The following is a 22,358-nucleotide window of genomic DNA, read 5'->3' on the forward strand; positions in this document are numbered from 1 at the left end:
GTAGTTGTGAATAGTAGTAACCAAAGTCTGAAGTACCATCACAGAGGCTAGCTAATAGCAGAGCCCGTTTACATTCTCTGCTACTAGTGTTTCTCATAGACAGTAAAAGAAATGGACGAACAGACTCCGTCGTTTTCAATGGGAGGGCACTGAGTCAAATAGAACGATTTTTCAGTTGGTCCCCCCAGTACTGCGCAGACTCACACTTAACTTCGTGACGTTAGCCATCGAACTGAATCTTGTAACTCATATGATAGATACACAGAAATTCTTCTCACACTTCCTTCGCCTTCAAAGTCATCAAAGTTAAACATTTATTTATGTACTAGTATTAATATCATCCTCACCAAGTCGTGTTAATGTTGAAGCTACCATACATGATCATCTTCAAAAACAGTCAACAAAACAAAAAAGTTATAGCCTTGAAGCTAATCTTCTTTCCACTTTTCCGACCTACGGTCAATCCATCGAAAACCTCTGTAATGATTAGTGCCGTTTTAAAAAAAATTAGGTTTACTTTTTTATTATTATTAGGTTGCCTCTGTGTAATGCTTTACCTTAACATATGGTCGTGTATGCTAGGTTTTGCTTATGAGTTACTGTCATAGACAGTAAGGTGGACTGAGCTTCTTATCCAAACAATACGGTTATCTCCCTACGGCGTGAAAGAGAGATTACGTCAAAGCTAGCTTCCCTCCAACCGAACAAGCTAACCATTCTTCTTACGGGTAACCAACGTTACGGATGAGGTAGTGGAGTCTGTTTTGCCTTTGTAGTGTTTATGTGGATTACACAGAAGCTACAATATCGGCACAGGATATATGTTATATGAAGTTATGGTATTTCAAAAAAATCCTAGAATGAATGGACTTCTATGGGAGTTAGCAGAGAGGTGGTCCCTCCAGCCTACGTCGATTCTTCTACTTCCGGGAATTCGCCTGCCCCCTTGGTGTTTCTTAATGCAGCTTCTTCTGCTGTGTAACGTAGTTAGCGTTAATCTTTTCACAACAGCGACACCTCTGTTCAGGAGAATATTGCAACTAGTGTCGTGACCACGACGCGCGAGTATAAATGGTTACGGCGCTTCTGTGACGTCACATTGTCGCGCTACAGGTCGGGTGCGTCGAGTATGTGGCGCACTTAAACCCTCAAGAGAGAACCTGGCCTGCCCCGCTGCCTGATTTGTGTTTGTTTTGTCCTATGTTCCAGAGAGCAATAAACAGTAAAATCAAGGTCGGTTGTGGCGTCCATCCTTTATACACAACGCAGAGTGATCGAGGGAGGGGAGAGACGACCTCTGTTACACATAGGCCCTATTTTATTTTTAGGCAAAGTGTAATACAAAAAGTGTTATATCTTAATATGAAGATTAAACTGGTAGAAATGTATGAGGATATCCATAAAGGAAAAAAAGTCACCTGTAGTGTGATAAAAGTGTCACCTATTTGCCTTATTCACCCAGGGTACACTTGTCATTACACCTCAGTCCAGGAGATGGTGGTAATGCACTCCGTTTGCAAAATGCCAAAAAACTCACTAGACGAAGAAGAAGGTTACTCTGGCAGTTGAGAAATTCTCCGCTAAATGAAGTGCATACAAATCGATACAAATCTAACCCAGGCCCTAGATGAATGTGAGACAATGGGAGCCGTAAATCTGAGACTAGCGGTGACCAAATAATATTTTGCCGGATAGCGTGATGGTCTATTCTTTGATGGCACGCACGTAACATCTCGCACCCTAGGCCTACTTCCGGCTGTTAGAATTACTGAGGGCTTCGTGAGACGGTAAGTCTTTGGAGCAGTATCGTTAATGTTTTTCATTTGAGTGATAGATGGATAGAAGAGAAACAATATATGTATGTGTCGACTACGCGAAACACCCTATTGGAACCCGTTTGGACGGTCCTCTTACAAGCTAGGGTGGATGAAATAAATATCAGGAAGCTAGGTTTTTGCGCAACAACATTTTTATGGTTAACGTACATTGCTGAATAACCTACTTTCATTGTTGAATGTCATTACATAGTTTGTGCAAACAGCTACGAAAAGTGGAAACTACCAATGCCTGATTATTAATGCATTCACCTCGGCTGTCGTCATAGGCTACTGGTAACTTCCATTAGATAGAGCTTTCGACTATCTGACAGGGTTCGATTGCCGAAATATTTAACATAACCCCCGACCATACGAAACATTCCTGATATTATACATGTCAGTGAAGATGGATGAGCTAAGCTCGCGGCTATACTGCCAGTTTGTGGTGTGGGTTTCCCTGTGTGGAAATCAACTTGGCTACTGTTAAATGTTAGCGTGAACTCGAACAAATATAATTTTATTCGCTGAACAAAACTTTGGACTTGTAACGATATCGTATGTTTTGTATTGCTCATTCTCACAAAAGGCTATCTCCTGGTGACACTGGCTAGTTTGTTTGCTTGCATTGTAGTTTAGGCTACCTCCCGTTTCCCCCGGGTTTCTCACGTTCCCCAGCTGTCTTCCCGTTTTAATATCTTACTATAAAATATGCCGTATTTTAATGGTCTCATAACATTTGCCCTACCATCGGGCATGTCTCTGTGATGTAGGTCTACTTAGCTGTAGTGGCATAGCTTCTACGGTGATCAACTCCAAATGTTAATAGGCTACACCACTGCCCCTTTCCGGGTGTAATGTCATATTTAACTACCATATAGCCACCCTAGCAAAAACACTGAGAAAAAAAATAGGTTTCTTCTACAGAAACAAAGCCAGCCTCCCTATGGAAAGTAGGAAACAAGTTGTTGAAGCAGTTTTCATGTCAGTTTTAGACTATGGTGATGTGATATATAAAAATGCTACTGCTTGTTCACTTAAAGCCCTGGACTCAGTCTACCATTCTGCCCTGAGATTCATTACTGGTGATGGCTATAGCACTCATCATTGTGTCCTTTATGGTAAGGTGGGTTGGTCATCTTTGACAGAGAGGAGACAAAATCATTGGCATCTGTTTATTTACAAAGGTATTGTTGGGAAATTACCAGGTTATATTTCAGACATGCTTGTGTGGAATTCTGGTCCCTATCAGACCAGATCAAATGACTGTTTGATGCTCAAGGTTCCTCGTATCCAGTCTGAGTTGGGAAAGTCGGCCTTTTGTTATAGTGCCCCTACTACCTGGAATAATCTTCAGTGTAATATAAAAATGAACTCTATACTTTCCTATAATCAATTCAGATATGCCATCACAAACCTTCCTATGTATTAAGATTTTATGTATTTTCCCCTTCCTCCTCTATAGTGTAATGTATGTTATCTTATTATTTATTTATTTTACTTTGTTTTATTTTATTTATAGGCCTATACCTATACCCAGGGTATGAATTTCACGGCGGCCACGACGGCCATGGCCGCCGTTGCCCCTTGCATTGGCCGTGATGCCCCTTTAAAAAATCTGAGGTTTACAGCCCAATTAAGACCTGTTGCTGGTATGCTTGTACAATCTAGTGTGGATGTGAATGGGTTTGTAGTCGTTGGAATTACGATCTTTCACAGAGGTGGATAAACTGTGTTTACTTGCGTTTAGCCTCCACTACAACCCTGCCCCTATCCCTTCTAGCAAAACAGCTATGTTTTCAAAGCATTTTTTGCTTGCTTGAAGGAGACCAAAGTGCGCTGTGCATATTAGGACATCCTCAGATGGAAAGGCATCAGGTCTCAGGAAAACCTCTGTGAAGTTTATTGGACAAGCGCCACAAAATCGTCATTTCCAGGGAAGCCTGGCATCTCTGGGAGTGAATGGATAAGTGGGATGGCCCGGACACCGAGCTTCTGTATGATGATTGGAGGAACCGTCATAGAGGCTGGACTCTTTTTGATTGACAGCATATGTCACAATCTGGCAGGAAGTGGTTGAAGTTCAAGGGATGCGTTAATGTTGGTGTTGGCAGGTGAAGTTGAGAGGCAAGGCAAGTTGCAGCTCAAATTCTCATAATTTGTGAGCAATAGCCCACCAGGGGAGATTAAAAATAAAACAGCAAGGCAGATGAACACACAGAGAAATAACTCTAGAAGGCTAGCCTAAACTCCCCCCAAGCTGCCATGTCTGCCATGGCAACTCTATAGCCTACTGTTTGGTCTACTTTTAAAGGGACACCAGGCAACGTTTTCATGTTAATTAATCATCTTCGTAAGTCGGTATATGGTTAAATGACTCATTACGGGGCGAATGAAGGCTCTCTCGCCCACCCCTACTGCCTGTAGAAAGAATATCCCACTTGCAAGTTCGGTGTATCCTACCCGCCAACCGAAGCAGGATCAGTTTACAGCACAGCGGTAGGCTAACGAAACGCTAGAGATTGTTGCAAACGTGTGTATAATGGCAGAGCCGGCGAAGAAGCAGCGAAAACCATTGACGGAAGACGCAAAGAAAAGGAAAAGAGCTTCAGACCGAGCTAGGAGGAGTTTCGTAGAGAAAAAGCATCAGGCTTGCCTGGTGTCCCTTTAAAATTCAAGTAAACATTAGCATGTAGCCTACACCGTTATATAGCATGCTACCTAACTTAGCCTAAATACATTGAAACAAAAGCAAGTCACAAACTCTAACTCCACAAAACGGTTTATTTACAGTATGCTATTTACAAAGACAAATAGAAACTGACTATTCTGGGTTTTGGGATAATTTTTGCCCAAAGAACAATATAGCACGTTAATAATATTAATTTAATAATTGACCATTTTTATCAGAGCTTCCCCTATTCCTAAGAGCAGCAACCGCCACCGGTGCATGTATGTGTGAGAGAGAGAGAGAGAGTGCATTAGGACAGTCCTACCTTGTAGCTCCTCTCCTCATCATCCTCTACCAGCATCAACCCAGCATCAAACATTCTTTTTTTATAACCCCCCATGGAAAAAATTCCACGAAACTTGTTATACCCCCAGAGGATGTCAAGTTAATCATACACATGAAATTTGGTGCAGTTCAGAAGATAGGGGCGATTATAGCAGTATATTATTGCATTTTCATTCTTTTCCAGGGGGATGCAAATTACAAATGAGTGGTTATGGTTATGCAGAGTGGCGGCAGTCATAGAAGAACTGGTAGGCTGACTTGGTTTGGATGTCTTTTTTTTTGGACCTGCTGTCTGTCCACAGTCTTAGGTGTGGTTGTAGTCTATCTGCCAACATAGAATTCAGATGTGCTTCCCAGCCATAGGTAAACCGGGTCCCATGCCTGTCATTGCATTAGGCCCACTCAGCAACACCGTTTCCCTGGGTGTATTGAGGGCTAGTAGTAGTGTGGATTATCCATAGCCTAGAAATCTAGGTGCACCCTAGTGGCAGCAAATGTAATTTGCAGCCAGGGTAGTCTAGCAACTCCGTTGGCTTGCGAGCTGGAAAAATGAAACTTCTATCAGGCCAATCACATTGTGTATAGAGTCTGCGACGGTTCCGCATGAATTTCCTGCTACTTGAAAACAAGTAGATGGATGGATGCTGCTGCTTTTGGCGAACAGTAATCTTTGAATTGTGACTCGAGTTAAGCTTTTTTGAAATTGGCAAAAGTTTGATCAGCTAGCCAACTAGCTCCGCTGGTTGGAAAATGCATGGGACTCATGAGTTGTAGCGCTATCCTATTGCGTGCAGAGGAAATTTGAAAGCCAACCGTTTATCCTGCCCCTCTGATTGAGCAGTGGTAAGTTCCTAAACCCTACATCTTGATGTGGGTCTGGCTCGTCAGGCTAGATTATCCATACTTTTGACTAAAGTCCTTAAACTCTGCAGATGTGAACTGTGTGGCGTTGTTACTCACCAGCTCCAGTGGAGTTCCCCATGTCACGAACAAAGTTATTTCAATGTCTTTAGAGTACTTAGCCAGTCACGATAAGGTAATTCCCTTTCTTTAATTGGCACAGATCCACATGCTGCCAGCGACGCAAGCCACTCCTCACCACAGCCTTACCTTTAGATTCAATGTTGTGAGATCGACGCAGACTCTGACGCAGAGTTTGTCTTTCATTGGCTTCAACGGCTACCATCCTGGAACATCAGGCAGTCGGTTGAGTCACTTTCCATTTTCTCTAGCTCTTCACAAACTTTGTCTCTCAGAGGTAGAGGAACCCTCCGAGGTGTTGACAGGGCAGGGGTTCCCAACCTTTTTTGGCAGGTGACCCTATTTTGAAGTCACAAAATGTTGGCGACCCCAGTCATTCACAACATGTGAGAGAGACCGCATTTCATCTCTGCTTTAACATCCCGTTCAGAACGGTATTTTCCCGAAATGTTCTAGCAAGCATTTGTTTGTTTGACTCGCCTGGTTGTTTTGCTACTTTGTTTGGAAAGTGGATCAAGCATTATTACCCATGATGATCTCATGCTTCATGTTTCGTATGTTTATTTTTACATAGCTAGATTGTAATGAAAGATCCGACTTGTTACTTAACTTGGATATCATGGGGGTTTTCTTTTTTATGTATATTTTTAAATGAACTGGTCAATTGTAAGACCCAATATCTCAGCCAACCAATTTGAATTTCAGGCGACATGAGGTCCCAACCCCAAGGTTGGGAAACAATGGCATAGGGTATTGCCCCCTTTTCTATCTCAATGTGGTATGGCTGACCTTACCTGAATTTGGACACATTTTGCGTCTGTTGGCCATATAGCCAGGGGTGGCCAGAGTTTATGTTGTGTTGGCGGCCGCGGCCACCCCTTGGTGGCGCCCTGCCCCCATTGCATAAAGGAGCACATTCACCTGATATGCTTCTTCCTTTTCATGCAGTCCTGACTCAAGGTGGAATCTTTCAAATCTTCTAATCCATTTTGTCCAGTCTGATGGATTTGAAAAGTCGAATGTCTCTGGGTGTGCTATTTGAACTGAAACTGCTATGACATCTTTTCCCTCATAGTTTTATGTTCAGGAAAAACTTTTCCTCACTTGTGTGCATTGTGTCAACTCATGCACTCATTCACTCACTGGCTAGGCTCTCTCCCACTTCGTGAGCGTGCCGTGACCGTTCGTCGCAGTTCTCTGCGTGTAGCCTATATGCACATTTTTCCGCTGTGTCTACTCACTGACAGCAACAGCAGTCCATAGCAATGCATAGTGCAGAGATTTGCATTCTTTGTCACTTTGACACCATATATAATGATGGCAGTATCTCACAAGTAACTTGTTTACTTGGTAAAGTAACTTGTTTACTTGATTCTGATCAGCATCTTTTCAGCAGTATGACATTGCAGAGGCGAACCACTCTCGAAAGCTTCTTTGTGCTGTGATGAACTACGAAGTTGACTGTGATGTATTGAATTACTGTCTGTAGACTAAATAGACTAAATCAGCTGATGAGCTTAACAGTGCTATTTGTTGCCATTAAACCTGAGGAGGAACATCCGAGTTTACCCGACTGCTGTTCCCGCAGTTCATGCTCTCGCAGTTTTTCTTTTTTTCATGCCCGGATAGCTCTGCTCCATCTTCTCGTTAACAATAAAACACTGGCTAACTTGATGCAAGACAGAGGCAAAGGGCCTAGATTAATTTGTGGGTCCCTATGCGGGTAATGTAGGGGTGTATAAGGCGATCCGGATCTGTAGCCTACATGTCAGGTCATCATGTAATTTTCAGGGCTGTGGGGAAAGTCAGCGGGTAGTGAAAGTTAAGTTCTGCTGTCACACAGTGCAGGTTGTTGGAGGGCACAGCAGCTTACAGAAATCAGCCCGGCACTAAAAAAGCCACCGACCAACCGGGAATTGTCCCAATTCTCCCGATTACCATTCCGCTATTGAGAGCTGAAGAAAATCAGTGGCTGAGTACCGCAGGGTCACCATGGCCAGACACAAACTCCAAAACACAATAAGTTGAAGCACTGTCCAATGTGTGGAGTTGGCAGGCTTTTGCCACATCATGCTAGCCTGGTTAAAACTATTGACTACTGGCTATTCACTTTGTGAATAGAGTATGGGGACTAACAATTGGAAAACGTTTCCAACACTAGGATGGTGACAGACGTAGACATAGCGTTAACTTTGAAATAATTTGTCCAGGCTAACCAATCACTTTGATCAGTGATTCCTAACTTCGCCTAACCTTCACAAACTGACAATAAACAGCATCGGCAGTCAGAAAACAATCTATGTAGGCCTACCTTTGCTGTAAATGAATTTACACATTCTTCCGACTGCAATTTTTAATGTTTGCAGGCGTTACTACTACTGTTTATCACTGCCACTTTCGATTTCGGAACTATAGAATCATTCATGTTGCTGATTGGTCAGCGCCTCGGACAATGTGTGCAGAATTATTAGGCAACTATTTGTGTGAAGAATTTTTATGCAACTAAATTAAAAAGTAAACATTTCCCACCTCACTAGTATATTTTTATTTATTTGAGTAAGAGTAACATATGAACAACTCGCTTCAGACATTTTTAAAAAGATATTCAATAACTGTCATGAGCCTTCCATGGAGTCTGTTAGTTTCTTGATCTGTTGATCAGCTTTTTTGCCCAGCAGCAAACACAGCCTCCAAAATGCTGTTCAAAGACATGTATTGTCTTCCCTCGTTGTAAATCTAATTATGAAGGGCCCATAAGTTCTCAATAGGGTTTAGGTCAGGTGAGGAATTAATTTATCTTTAAGGCCTTTGCTTGCTAGCCATGCAGTGGAGTACTTGGATGCATGTGATGGAGCATTGTCCTGCATAAAAATCATGTCCTTTTTGATCGATGTAGGTAGGGCTGCACAATTATGGCCAAAATGATAATCACGATTATTTTGATCAATATTGAGATCACGATTATTTATCAAGATTATGAATTAATTTTAGCGACAAAAATATTTTTTCCCTAAACATATTGGACTTGCTATCTGGCTCACCCAAATTCTTCCCCTCACATTTACACCCCTAAATTACTGCAAATATAGACTTGACTGCGACTTCCAAGCAAATTCCAAATAACTTTTTTGTGCATGCTACTTTGTTAATATTTGGGGAAACGTTAACGGCCCACCGGGAATCCTCCCAACGCTCCCCATTAGCCACTTAAGCTCTGCTTCTTGTTCATGAGTTTAATCGTTTAGTCCAGGGGTGTCCACATTGGGTTTTGAAAATTGGCACACAAATAATACTACTAATAATAATAATAATAACAATAACTAGATGTACCGCATAGCGGTACAAAATATGACCGCCTACTCTTGAAACTTTTGTGTATGCTTGTTTGGCATGCCTGAGTGTGTGTGTGCGGCTGCACAGAAAGTAGCCTACTGGTGCTGAAAAGGTGAATAGATTGTAGAATAGCCAAAGAAGATGTAGCATTGTTATAAAACCTTTAAAATCTCAAGTAGGGCAGTTCATCACAGTTCATCCATTGCAACTGGATTGATGAAAGGTCACTTACACCTGTAGGCTACATTGTATTTGGGAAAAGCAAAAGGTATCAGCATAATTTTATTTATTTATTTATTTATTTATTTATAAACAAAAACATCTCTGTCAGTTCCATGCCGTTTTCAACAGCTATCAGAAACAAAGGTCATTTTTGGATGGATGGATTTTTTGTGAATGTTTCTTCTTCTACATAAGATTTTAGTCATCTTTATTGTCAATGCACAAATTAAGTAACAGTAGTCTGAAATGTTATTGTTAATCAGTGATGGGCAGTAACGCGTTAGAAGTAACGCGTTACTGTAATCCAATTACTTTTTTCAAGTAACGAGTAAAGTAAGGGATTACAATTGCAAAAACAGTAATTAGATTACTTTTACTTTCCTGCAAGCAGCCTGCGTTACTGCGTTACTAAACCGTGATTTTGCCATAGACAGTAAAAGAATTTGGGATTTTGCCATATGGATTTTGTGAGACTAACTCGTGACAATGATGTAGGCTATAGCTGCATGATATAGATGTAAACAACAAACACACGTGTGCAAGACATGTAGTGCAGGAGAGAGCGCGAACATGGAGCATTTAATTCATTGCAGTTCAGACATTAAGAAAAAAACATTAACGCTGTACACTCTTCGTGGGAAGAAAAATGTTGTCTACAGCGAAAAATTCCACCTCAAATCTGAGCAAGCACCTAGCAAGCCGGCACCGGAATGTGAAACTCATTGAGACACCCCCAGATCCCGACATGACGGCTGCAGCAACAGGTGAAAATAGAAGACGTCGCGGGTTCCCTGTAGCCTACTGGCCCGTTATAACAGGAGCCAGGGCATTATAATATTCTGCCTGCATTCACTGTGATTTGGAAAATGGGCAAAATATAATGTGGTCTTTGTCTTTTTGTAATGGGGCTGGTGAGTGTTGAAGTCTTCAATAATTTGTTTCTCTACTGGGTCGCGGAGACATGCCAGGTAGGCCGCGAAAAACAGGAGTTTTTTTAATTTATTTTTTTATCTGTAGCCTAGGCCCAGGTAGCACCCGATGCGCAATGGACGCACTGTGTTATTCATAGGGAAGTGCTCGTGTCAAGGCAGCGTGAGCGCATGTTTGAATCTGCAAGCACGTTCACTAATGAACATTTCTTGAAGCTGGCCTATCTTAGCGATATATTTGGAAAGCTCAATGAGTTAAATCTCCAGTTACAAGGCAAAGACAAGCACCTACCTCACCTAGCAGATAAGATTACTGCATTCACCAAAAAACTTGAGGTATGGGACTGGCGCCTCGATCGCAACAGTATGCCTTTGAGAATCTGAGTGAAATCGCTGAAACGTCTGCTTCGGGAGCCACTCTTGTGATCACATGTATTAAACAGTAGGCCTACATCACATCCCTGCTAAGTTTATTTCAAAAATATTTCCCAACCAGCAGTGTTCAGTATTATGGATCCATTTAATGCAGCATGTTGGTATTTCATTGAATATATTGTACAATGCTGTAAAATATTGGCCTATGCTTCCTAATATGTTGCTGGAAAACAGAAATATGTGTGTTTAATTTACAATGGCACATTATGTATTTATTATTATTATATCTGCAGCACCAGCTGATTTTAGCTCTGCTGAAGAGGATATATTTAGAACTTGTCATTATTTCAATACATTTGTCAATTTTAAGCTTGACCTACCACTTTCTTAGAGCGATGAGGGACAGGTGGGGCTCAAAGGCCCCCTTGATCAAAGTGGGGAATGAAAGAAAAAGTTTGAGAACCACTGCCTTAAACTAAGCATTTACATGAAGCACAGTAGCCTATGCCGATTGAAACACATTCCACTCAGATAGGTGCTACAAGGGCTCATATAGGCTATCACTTTTAATTGCAAACAGAAAATGTCTAGCTATCTGTTTATACCAACTTAATATCATGACTATTGCTAATATAGTGCCAAATGTGGAGTTTGTGGACTAGCCATAGGCTTATATTTGAATGGAGCTGATCATTATGAGAGTTGTGTAGATTTGTGTAGAGTTGTGTAGATGCTCTACACAAAAAATATTTTAAACTAACAGTTCTGCTTTGGGCACCAAAATAGCCAGCAGCGGCACTGCACACACACAGTTCAAACACATACTCTTCTTGACATTAGAACAGCCTAAATGTGGCATGCAACAGCATTTTCTGTTTTGGTAAATGCATTACTCCTCTCTGCACTGCAACTGTTAAAAGATGTAAATGTTAATAGAGACTTTGGTTTTAATAGTTTTTTGCTGTATTTTATTTACATCTATTCGAATGAAGGAGTATACACACCAAAAAGTTAAGATTGAAACTAATAAAACCAAGTTTTAAAAAAGCGTATTCAGGTTGTGTATAGCTAGTGTTACTTTCTTGGATAAGTAATCAGTAATTAGTAACTAATTACTTTTTCCAAGTAACTTGACCAACACTGCTGTTAATGCAAAAATTAAGTAACAGTAGTCTGAAACGAAATGCTGTTTTACATCTAACCAGTGGTGCAAATAACCGACATGTCCAAATGGGCTTTGATGAAATGCGTCGCTAGACTGTTCATACACATTTTAACGGGCCAAAGTTGAATAGCTGTTGTCCGTTATTGTTCGTGCAAATATAGGCTGATTCATGTTCCCTTGCATTGTGTAACTGTTACAACATAAATTGTCAATAGGCTATGCTGGCGATAAAATCTCCTTTGGAAACCAATGGCTTACGCCTTACAGTATCAAGCGGACTTAAATTGCCATATCGTGGCGAAAAGTTGTAATAAAATTCACGCAGCTCCATGAGTCAAGGAACCACTTCTAAATGGGACTCACTAGCCACTTCTAAATGGGACCCACTACACAGTAGCTTAAGGTGTGTTGCTAAAGCAGCCATAATGAAATGAAGGTGTCATTGTTTGGATACTTCACACACACGTGCTTTTTAATTTCACAGACTACAACTACCAAGATGGAATCAAAGCACATCGATTCCCCTCTCACACCCTGCCCGTACTTAAAACAAATAAACATGCGTCTCAGTCTCACGCATGTATAGGCAAAACTGTATCAGACCGGTGTAACGTTGGTAAATCTTCCATTGCACAGAATGATTTTTGTAGCACGTGCAACAAATGACAGTCGAAAGATACAATTACAGTGCTGCTATCAATTTTCTTGGTATAACCGCATTTATAGTTTTCTACAAATGCAATCAATCAAATTGGCCTCCATCACTCAACCAACGCTAACGGTAACATTACCTAGGTCCTTATTGATATTATAAGATTAACGTACCTGCAGTAAAAACCAAACATGTCCGATAAACATCCTCAGATTTATTTCGGCTTCAAGAAGAAATGGGAATTACATTTCATGTGAACATCGTCCTATCCTTATTAGACGTTTTCTGCGGTAAACTACAGTCCTTGTAGGAAGCGTCCATTGTTTTTCCAACCCACTTTTAACTTCCAGCAAAATTACGTCTCACTGCAACGATGCGCCATCTAGTGAACAAACGACTACTTATCGCCAATACTGGAAATGCAGCTATGATGAGGAATATTTATTTTGGCTTTCTTTTAATCCTACTGAATTTGTAATTATGTATCGGCCGTTCTAATACCGTTAGTATGTGGGTGCCTGTGTGTGTGTGCATGTGTATATGTGTGCACCGCCATCTACAGGCCAATGAGTGTACAGTCACTAGTCACTAAATGTACTCATAACCTCATTTTTTTTATACCCCCCCCCCATGGATGAAATTTTACGAAACTTGGCATACCCCCAGAGAATGGCAGGTCAATCATACACATAAAATTTGGTGCAGTTCTGAACATCTTAACTGAAGATAGGGGCGATTAAAGCAGAATAATATTGCATTTTCATTTTTTACCGGGGGGGTGCAAATCACAAATGAGTGATTATGGGCCAGATTGATGTGGGCCCTTGAGACCAACATACCATAAAAGATTCTTCATCCTCAGTGCCACGGTTCAGGTAGTTATTTAGGAAAAACGGCTTTTTTTGCGATTCGTGGGGCCCAGCACGGGGGGGGGGTGGGGGGGAGTGGCCCCCTGGGACGAAACAAAATTTTTCCATAAAAGTCTAGTGGGGCTACATACCCACCAAATTTCATGTGCCCCGGTGGTTCGGTGTCCCGGGTATCGTTGACCAAAAATTCAGGAAGTAGATGACGGGGGGGAAAAAAAAACCTTTGACAATCCCTATATGACCGCTTCGCTAGCGGCGGTCATAATAATACTAATAACGTTTTGTACTATTTATTTTTGTTGTAGAAAATTTATTTCTTAAGAAATACTGTTAATTTGATGCTGTTTAATTAATTTATAAATGGTGCACTGTCACTTTAAGACTCTTTGCCAGCTCCACTCAAATATAGCCTATGGCTAGTGCTTGGCCTTCTACTGTGCCACACATTTGATTTTTGATCGTCGTTTTTTTGTATAGTCTAACTAGCCTACTAATAGTTAAAGGGAAACTTGGCAGGATTTCCCCCTCTGCTGGAGAAATTGTGCATTATGCTATTTCAAACTGTGGAAAAAGGTAACGATAAAGCACATGGATTTGTTTACAAGCTAGCAAAACGGTTAGCATAAGTTCGCCAGACAATGTGGATGTTACAAGGTAAGAAACACGATTTAAAACGAGTTTCTTGTTTCTCACTTCTCTTTCCGGGACGGTAGTCTCAATGTTGCATGGTTGGTTTTCCGCCGGGGGACGCTAGTGGCAGTGGGAAAAGTCACCATTTTCACCGGAACAGGTCATTTAACCATCCAAATGATTTCTAAACGGGTTTATTACGTTGAAATAGTTGCCAAGTTCCCCTTTAATTAGTTAATACTACTAGTCCACAGTGCATCCAAACTGAGCAGTGCATCAGGCTGAGCAGTTCAGGGAACAGCTGTCATTGGTAGGCCGCATGCAGGCACATGGTCAGACAGGTTTAAGGAGCGCTTGATTTGTTTTGTAGCGGAGTGTTCTATGGGTTGCCAGGTTGGTTCTATGGGTAGAGCACGCATTTTTAATGTTGCTCGATCACGCAAATTTGATCGTGGAAAGCCAAAATCGTGGTCGTTATTAAAATTCAATTAATTGTGCAGCCCTAGATGTAGGTGTAACCCTGGTTAGTCAGCCTGTTAAACAGTAGTGAATAGGCATGACATCAGAGCAGGTAGAAGCACTGCAAAAAACAATTCTAAAATTGATCTGCAACTAGATAAACCACAAACGTCCATATTAGAATTAGTTTTAATATTTTAAAAAAAATTTAGAAATGTATTTCTTAATATTTTCTTTTGAAAATAAGTCTATCGCGTGAGCTGATAGTCTTATGCGAGACGTTAGACTCTACTGAACTACTGAACTTTTTAACTGTTCAGCCATTGTAACTGTTACTTGTCATCAACTATGACTCTTACCCACTGTAGCTAGTTAGCATGGTTAGCATAGTTAGCATGATAACATTGCTAACATTGTTAGCATTTATAGCAAAACTGCTAAAAATGATTAGCTAAGTTAGCTAAGTAATATGGTTAGCATAGTTAGCATGCTAGTTAACATAGTTAGCATAACTACTAAAAATGATTAGCTAAGTTAGCTAAGTAATATGGTTAGCATAGTTAGCATGCTAGTTAGCATAGTTAGCATAACTGTTAAAAATGATTAGCTAAGTTAGCTAAGTCACATGGTTAACATAGTTAGCATGTTAGTTAGCATAGTTAACATAACTACTAAAATGATTAGCTAGGTTAGCTAAGTCACATGGTTAGCATAGTTAACATTTTAACATTGTTAGCATGCTAGTTAGCATAGTAACTTGGTTAACATTATTATCTTTGTTAACATAGTTAGCATAACTACTAGCAAACATTAGAGCCATTCCAAGTGTCAGTTATCGTCAACTATCTGCCTAAATAATTTAACCATTTCAATTATCAACCTATTTAACTGTTCAGTCATTCCAACTATATTAAACCTTATCTATCAAGCAAATAATTTAACCATATGAACTCATCATATTTTTGCATTTTCATGCACTGTATTTCCTTCAGGAAATGCTTTTCTAGATATTATTCTTCTTCTAACGCTTTTTCTGCGTTTAATGCGGCTTTAACCGTTTAATGTAGAAACTTCATTCAAACTGCGTTACATAGGTCTTACTTAGGACAGGTGTGGAATGTATTTTTCATATTTGTAACTTTTATACTTTTTGAACTATTAATTAAAAACTATCAAAATTTCCCCCATAGACTTAACATTGCCGATTATGGCATCACAATAGGGCACTTGGAATCCTATGCCAAGTGTTCAGGCCAGTGCCATATGGTTCCGGCCACCTCAACTGTCTGTCTCAGGCTTTAAGCACACAATCTGGCTCTCTTAAGACTACAGATCCTGTTCCTGTTCAACTGTTTCCTCTGCCCACAACTGTTTCAAAATAAAAGTATCCACTACAATAATTCCCTATTAAATAATTTAACCATTTAAAGTATCCGACTATTTAACTGTTCAACTATTCCAACTGTCAGTTATCATCAACTATGCCTCTAGCCTACTATATTAAACCACCACCTACCTAGCAACCAATTTAGCAACCATTGAAATTACGCATCTATGTCAGTTTCCATAGCAACCAAGATGATTATACTAGCAAACCACTGTAGTAACTCCTTTATTTCTGATAGTAGCCACCATGGACACCCTAGCAACAACCTAGCAACGACTTCAAGTACCCTAGCAACAGCCTAGCAACCACATTCACAGTTAAAACCTAGCAACCAGCATAGCAACCACCATAACTACTCTAGCAAAAGTCAGTTGTCATCAACTTTGACTTCCGTCAACTGTTTCCTCTCCCCACAACTGTTTCAAAATAAAAGTCTTCACTGCTATAATCCCCTATTAAATTATTTAACCATTTAAACTATCCAACGTTTTAACTGTTCAACTATTCCAACTCAGTTGTTGACTCCCGTCAACTGTTTCCTCTGCCCAAAGCTGTTTCAAAATAAAAGTCCTCACTACAATAATTCCCTATGAAATATTTGAACCAATCCAACTGTCAGTTGTCATCAGCTATGACTCCCGCCAATTGTGTCCTCTGCCCACAACTGTTTGGCAACCTGGGCTTTTCAGTCAACTAGTGTGATCAACTCCCAATCTACATTCTACTTTTAAACTATCAACTTTTATTAAGCTGTGCAACCACCATGTCTGTCCTAGTGTCATTTTCATGCACTCGTAATTCCCTGGAATTACATTCTCTAGTTATTATTATTATTCCGTCATGGAAGTCTATGGCAGCCCATAGAACCGTCTGGTAAAAAGTTGTAAAATTTGGCGCACAAATTAGGCACAGTCCCATGATTAATTTCACCAAGTTTCAAGTTGCCACCTCGAGCACACTAGCGCCACCAACAGGCCAAAGTTGGACGTGCGTTCATATAAGTAGCTTTTGACCCGTTGGCTCGATTGTCAAATATGAGGTATCGTTGGAATCCTTGGACCAAGCCGAGTTCAACGCCTATGACGTCATTTTCCGCCATGATGGATTTTCCGGCATATTGGATTTAATCAAAAACACCTAAAAGTTTTCACAGGTTACAAAGTTTGTCCGATTGACACCAAAGTTGACACACAATCTTCAGTCCAAGCCTCAAAAAAGTTATCCCTTTTTGTCTTCAAACCTAAAACCGTTCGCCCGTAACAGCTAATCAAAATTGGCGGTGAAGCCACCAAACAGGAAGTGAAGGGATATCTCAGCAATGCTTTCACGTATCAAAACCAAACTTGTTACATGGGCTCAGGACCCAATTAGGAGGAGGCTCAAGAAATTTGGTAATTTTGACCACTGTGTGGCGCTATAATCACAGGAAGTAGGCTCATATCTCAGCAATGCTTACACATATTGAAACCAAACTTGGTACACGGACTTGAGACCCCATCCTGAAGATGCACAATAAATTTGGAGTATTTTGACCACTAAGGGGCGCTATAATCACAGGAAAAAGGGTCATATCTCAGCAATGCTTTCACATATTAGTGTTGCACGGTGTATCGATACTAAAAAGGTATCACGATGCCTTCACGCAAAAAACTATATGATTTCAGACGTTTTTAGAATCGATACTTTATTAAAATAATAAAGTTCTGTATCTGTGTGAACTGCTGCTCTCACTGCTCCTTGCACGCATCTAGGCAAGTGGGCGTGTCAAGCAGGCAGCTCTGAGTGAGTGAGTGCGCAGCCAACGTCAACATATTTCTTTGCCGACAGTTCTAGGCCTTGTGGATAAAACAAAAGGTGCAGTGAAATTTGCAACTATTTCGGATACATCGCGAATAGTGAAGGCAAGCCATCAGGTACACAGAGGCCCGTTTGTAAAATATGTTTCAAAGTCATTTAAAAGCAGTCGGCTACGCATGGAACTTGGCTAAACACCTCGCAGACATATCCCAACATTTTTAAAGAGTTCAAAGAACGACAGGTTAACGAATATGCTATAGAAAACACGATTACATGGTTAGTGCCAAGTTCTTCTCTTATGTTTTAGTCTAGCCTAAGTGAAACGAGTATGGTTCTCTGGGATAAAGCGAACCTTCCTTCATCAATGAATTTTGAGACATAACGAGCTGTAATCATTTTGACGAGACATAACGAGCTGTAATCATAGGGTGCTAACGTGATGAAAGCGCAATGTTAACGCCAGAATAACATTACCATAACTTGTAAACGATCTATTTCATGTTCGGTCAGTACTACTGGTAATATTTGTCATGGCATGTAGACCGCTAATTAAAGCCCACAGCATACCACCAAAGCGTGTTGAGTCCTAATAATAATAACATATAATTATAAAATAAATATGTAAATATAAAAAAATGTAAATAATTATTGTTAACAGTACGTGGTAGCAAATCATGTTATCAAAGAAATAGACGTAATGTAGGAATGCACACAGATATATTGCAACAGGTAATGGTGTAGGCCTATCTGACGAAGTCCTGGTTAGAATGTCGTACTTGTACACTGGGCGCAAAGAAGACTATCCTCACATTTTCCCCTTTGCAACTGTCAAAGAAATCCCATGAACACGGGAAGGCCTAGGGTAGCCTATACTGTACATCAGATGGCCTAAAGATTAGGCCTCTCTGCATAGCATTCAGTGATTTGCATGCAGTAATTTTAACACTGACCTTGATCTAGCCTAGTTTGGCTATTTAAAGCTACTTTATTGCCAAAACACAACACAATGTAAATGAACTATAACAAACAATAAAGGACTTAATCACACAAAGTATGCCTACTATTTTACTGACTATAAAAAAAATAATAATTATGTAGGAAGTTTAGAAGTTTAGAACCCAGAATTGACCTGCACACTACAAAAGTGCACCAAATTCAACACAACGCTAGAGATACAAGAAATTAGCTCATATCTCAGCAACGCCTTTATCTATCAAAACCAAACTTGGTACATGGACTCGGGACCTGATCCTGAGGACACACAATACATTTGGTATACTTTGACCACTAGGGGCTCTATGATTAGCAACACTTTCACCTATCGCAACCAAACTTGGTATTTGGACTTTGGACTACATCCTGAGGATGCACAATTAATTTGGTGTGCTTTCACCACTAGGGGTGCTATAATTATCAACACTTTCACCACTTTAAACCAAACTTGGTATGTGGACTTAGGAGTACATCTTGGGGACACACAATAAATTCGGTGACCTTCGAATCCAGTCCAGTCCAATCCAATCTAACACAACACAGTCAAGTCCAGTCCAGTCCAATCCAATCCAATCCCAGCTCCTGCTTAACTGCCTGGCCCCCTCATTGCTGCTTGCAGCTATATTTTTCAGAGTTAGTACATTTCTCAGGCTTATTTCAGACAAACTATTTCAGGTTTGTTGCTAATTGGTGTCTATTTTTACATTTTGGCCCTTTGAATCAATGGAAATGGTTGTTGAGTCTTTAAATAGAGCCAGTGTGTTTTTGCATGTAAGTGTTCCACAATGTTAAAGTTGTACAAAAAACACATAGTTAAGCATTATTTAGCCTAGGAAAGTGTTTTTGGTGGTCTGATTTAGAAGTCACTGAATCATATACAGTATAGGCCTATTGCCCGGGGGTTGACTGAGAGACTGTCTGTCCAATCAGAGGGGCCTGTATGATGCCTCTTTACTTTACACAATTTTGGCTAAAACAGTAATCAGACAGCACAGTATGTTTATGTAAGTGAATGAATGAAGGAAAATTGTAAAGGCAAAGTTGAAGATGGACATGATAATGTCCAAATTCGACAGAAAGGTGCAGATAACTGCAGCTAGCCTCCAAAGAGGTGACTGTTGTGACGTCTGGCAAAAGGTGGATGCTATACTAATAAATATTTAAGATTAATAATTAAAATGCATGCCTATGCATGGGTCATGGTTTTACCAAAATAATAGAACAGCCAAAACTATACATATTCTAAAAGCATATGCCCTATACATGAAATATAGCATTAATCAACTTATGTCCCATCTTCCTCCATACCATGCATAATACATACTCCTCTATTCTGTATAGGCGAATCAAGTGAACAGCTGATACATTTTGGCCTGCACTATTAAGGAAAACAAATTAAACATCATAAACTATATATTTTCTAAAAGCATAAACCCTCCAGAGGAGATATAACACCATTTAAGATATTTCCCATCTTCCTCCATGCCATGCTCATACATTGCCCTATATTCTGTATAGGCGAATCTAGTATAAAGCGGATACATTTTAGCCTATACTGTCTATGAAAAACAGATTAAATACCCTAAACTATATATTTTCTGAAAGCATATTACTTGTAGATGAGATATAACACCAGTTAATACATGTCTCATCTTCCTCCATGCCATGCACAACACATTGCCCTCTATTCTGCAAAAGCGAATCTAGTGTACAGTGGATACATTTTGGCATGTACAGTCAAGGGAAAACAAATTAAACACCCTAAACTATATATTTTATGAAAGCATATACCCTCTAGAAGAGATATTACACAATTTCAGACGTTTCCCATCTTCCTCCATGCCATGCACAATACATTGCCCTCTATTCTGTAAAGCTGAGTCTAGTGTAAAGTGGATACATTTTGGCCTATAATGTCCAGGGAAAACAGATTAACCACCATAAACTATATATTTTCTAAAAGCATATGCCCTCTAGATGAGATATAATACCAGTTAAGTATTATCTTCCTCCATGTCTTGGACATGATACATATTCCTGTGTTGCATTTACTCTGTATTAAAACACATTAGTGTTAATTTCGTCAGACGAGACGAGAGGAAATATGTTCGTCAACGACCTTTTTTTTCATGACTAAGACGAGACGATGATGAGACGGCAGTAATGTCCTGAAACACTGACTAAGACTTATCTAAGATGCATTATTGTTGACGAAAAAAGATGAAACTAAAATGTTTTGCATGAAATAAAAACTAAGATAAAATCTCTCTTCATTTTCGTCTACAAAATGAGAAGACAGAATATCTAGCTGTTACGTTTCAAAATATTCCAAATGAGTTCATACGCAACAGCTTTTCTGTAGGCCAGTCTATGTGCTGTTGCTGCAACCCTGTGGCTGCAACACGAAACTACATGGAACAAGAACACTCGAGATTTCTGCCAGAGTTAGCAAGATAACTACCTAAGCTTTATTTATTTATGATTTAAACTGGCATATCTTACATAGACAGTGTTGCAGAACTGTTTTTACATACAAGTTGGTTCAATATTGCAAACAACTCATCTATATTATATTTTACCACGTCTGCTCGCGAACCACTTGGGATAGCTTGTGGACCACCAGTGATCCCCGGACCACACTTTGAGAAACACTGGTCTACGAATATGACCGTGGTCCAGTCAAATCTTTTACTGTCTATGGTCAAATCCCAGCCGGGCTATAACTGTAGCTCGACTTACCTGTGCATGTAAACATACTGACTGACAACAAATCAGAATGAGTAATTATAACAGACGAGTAGCCATGTGGACACACAATATTGTTGGAAAATTCAGATGTGTGAAACACTATTTGACTCAAATGGTAATCAGAAATAATTTGTTATAAAAAAAAAGACTAAGATGTGTTGACTAAAACTGACTAAGACTAAGATACTTTTAATTTTCTTTTGACTAAAACTAGACTAAAATGATGAGACTTTTAGTCGACTAAAACTTGATTAACAAAAATTATATTTGAATGACTAAATATGACAAAGACTAAAAAAGACATTTCGTCACAAGACTAAGACTAAATTAAAAATAGGTGACAAAATTAACACTAAAACACATTGATTTTAATATATCGCTGAAAAAGGTAGAGCCTTCCAAAATGTTCAATGTTAACATTTAAAATCATATTATTGTTTAATTTGACCATCATTTGTCCTCAGATTCACCCCTGTGGGCTGAATAGTAATTGAGATATAGGGCTATATTTGTCTAATACGCATGGTCACTAGCAAATAGCTTAGGGGTTTGTCCAGTCCACATTGGGTGTGGTTTTGGTTCCAAAAGTCCGGCAAAAAGGTGGATCTTTCTTATGTTTCTTAATTAGTCATGGGTTTGTTTTGGGCGTAATATCCTTTAAACCAATGAGAGTGACATCTGTCATTCCCTTTAACAGCAAGCAGTGTGACTTCAAAAAGCGCATCGATATTTTGATAGTCAGCGGCGCATTTGAAGGAATCTGCTTGCATGCGAGACCGTATGGAACAGGTATTCCACTAAAATATGCTTTACTAAAACCTAGCAGAGTATAGCCTGCACACATCTGCACTGTGTATTATTTGAACTCATTGTCAAAGTGAAACTAACTTCTCCGTGGTGTCATAGTCAACGACAAAACAGTTATACACAGTTAAATACTTTCACTATTGACTGACAATATGTACCATTGACAAAATAGCCTGAAAAA

At 39.8% G+C, this 22,358-nt stretch overlaps 1 protein-coding gene across 1 annotated transcript in view; it reads left to right on the forward strand.

Moving 5' to 3' along the window:
- Positions 1–1,445: 1,445 nt before the first annotated feature.
- Positions 1,446–22,358, forward strand: part of gfod2 (glucose-fructose oxidoreductase domain containing 2) — a 32,345-nt gene continuing 11,432 nt past the window's right edge. The window contains exon 1 of the mRNA XM_042061066.1: positions 1,446–1,787. The gene's annotated coding sequence lies outside the window, so the exon portion shown is untranslated. The remainder of the gene's footprint in view (positions 1,788–22,358) is intronic.

This window comes from Alosa sapidissima, chromosome 14, assembly GCF_018492685.1.
Source record: "Alosa sapidissima isolate fAloSap1 chromosome 14, fAloSap1.pri, whole genome shotgun sequence".
Classification (NCBI taxonomy): domain Eukaryota; kingdom Metazoa; phylum Chordata; class Actinopteri; order Clupeiformes; family Clupeidae; genus Alosa; species Alosa sapidissima.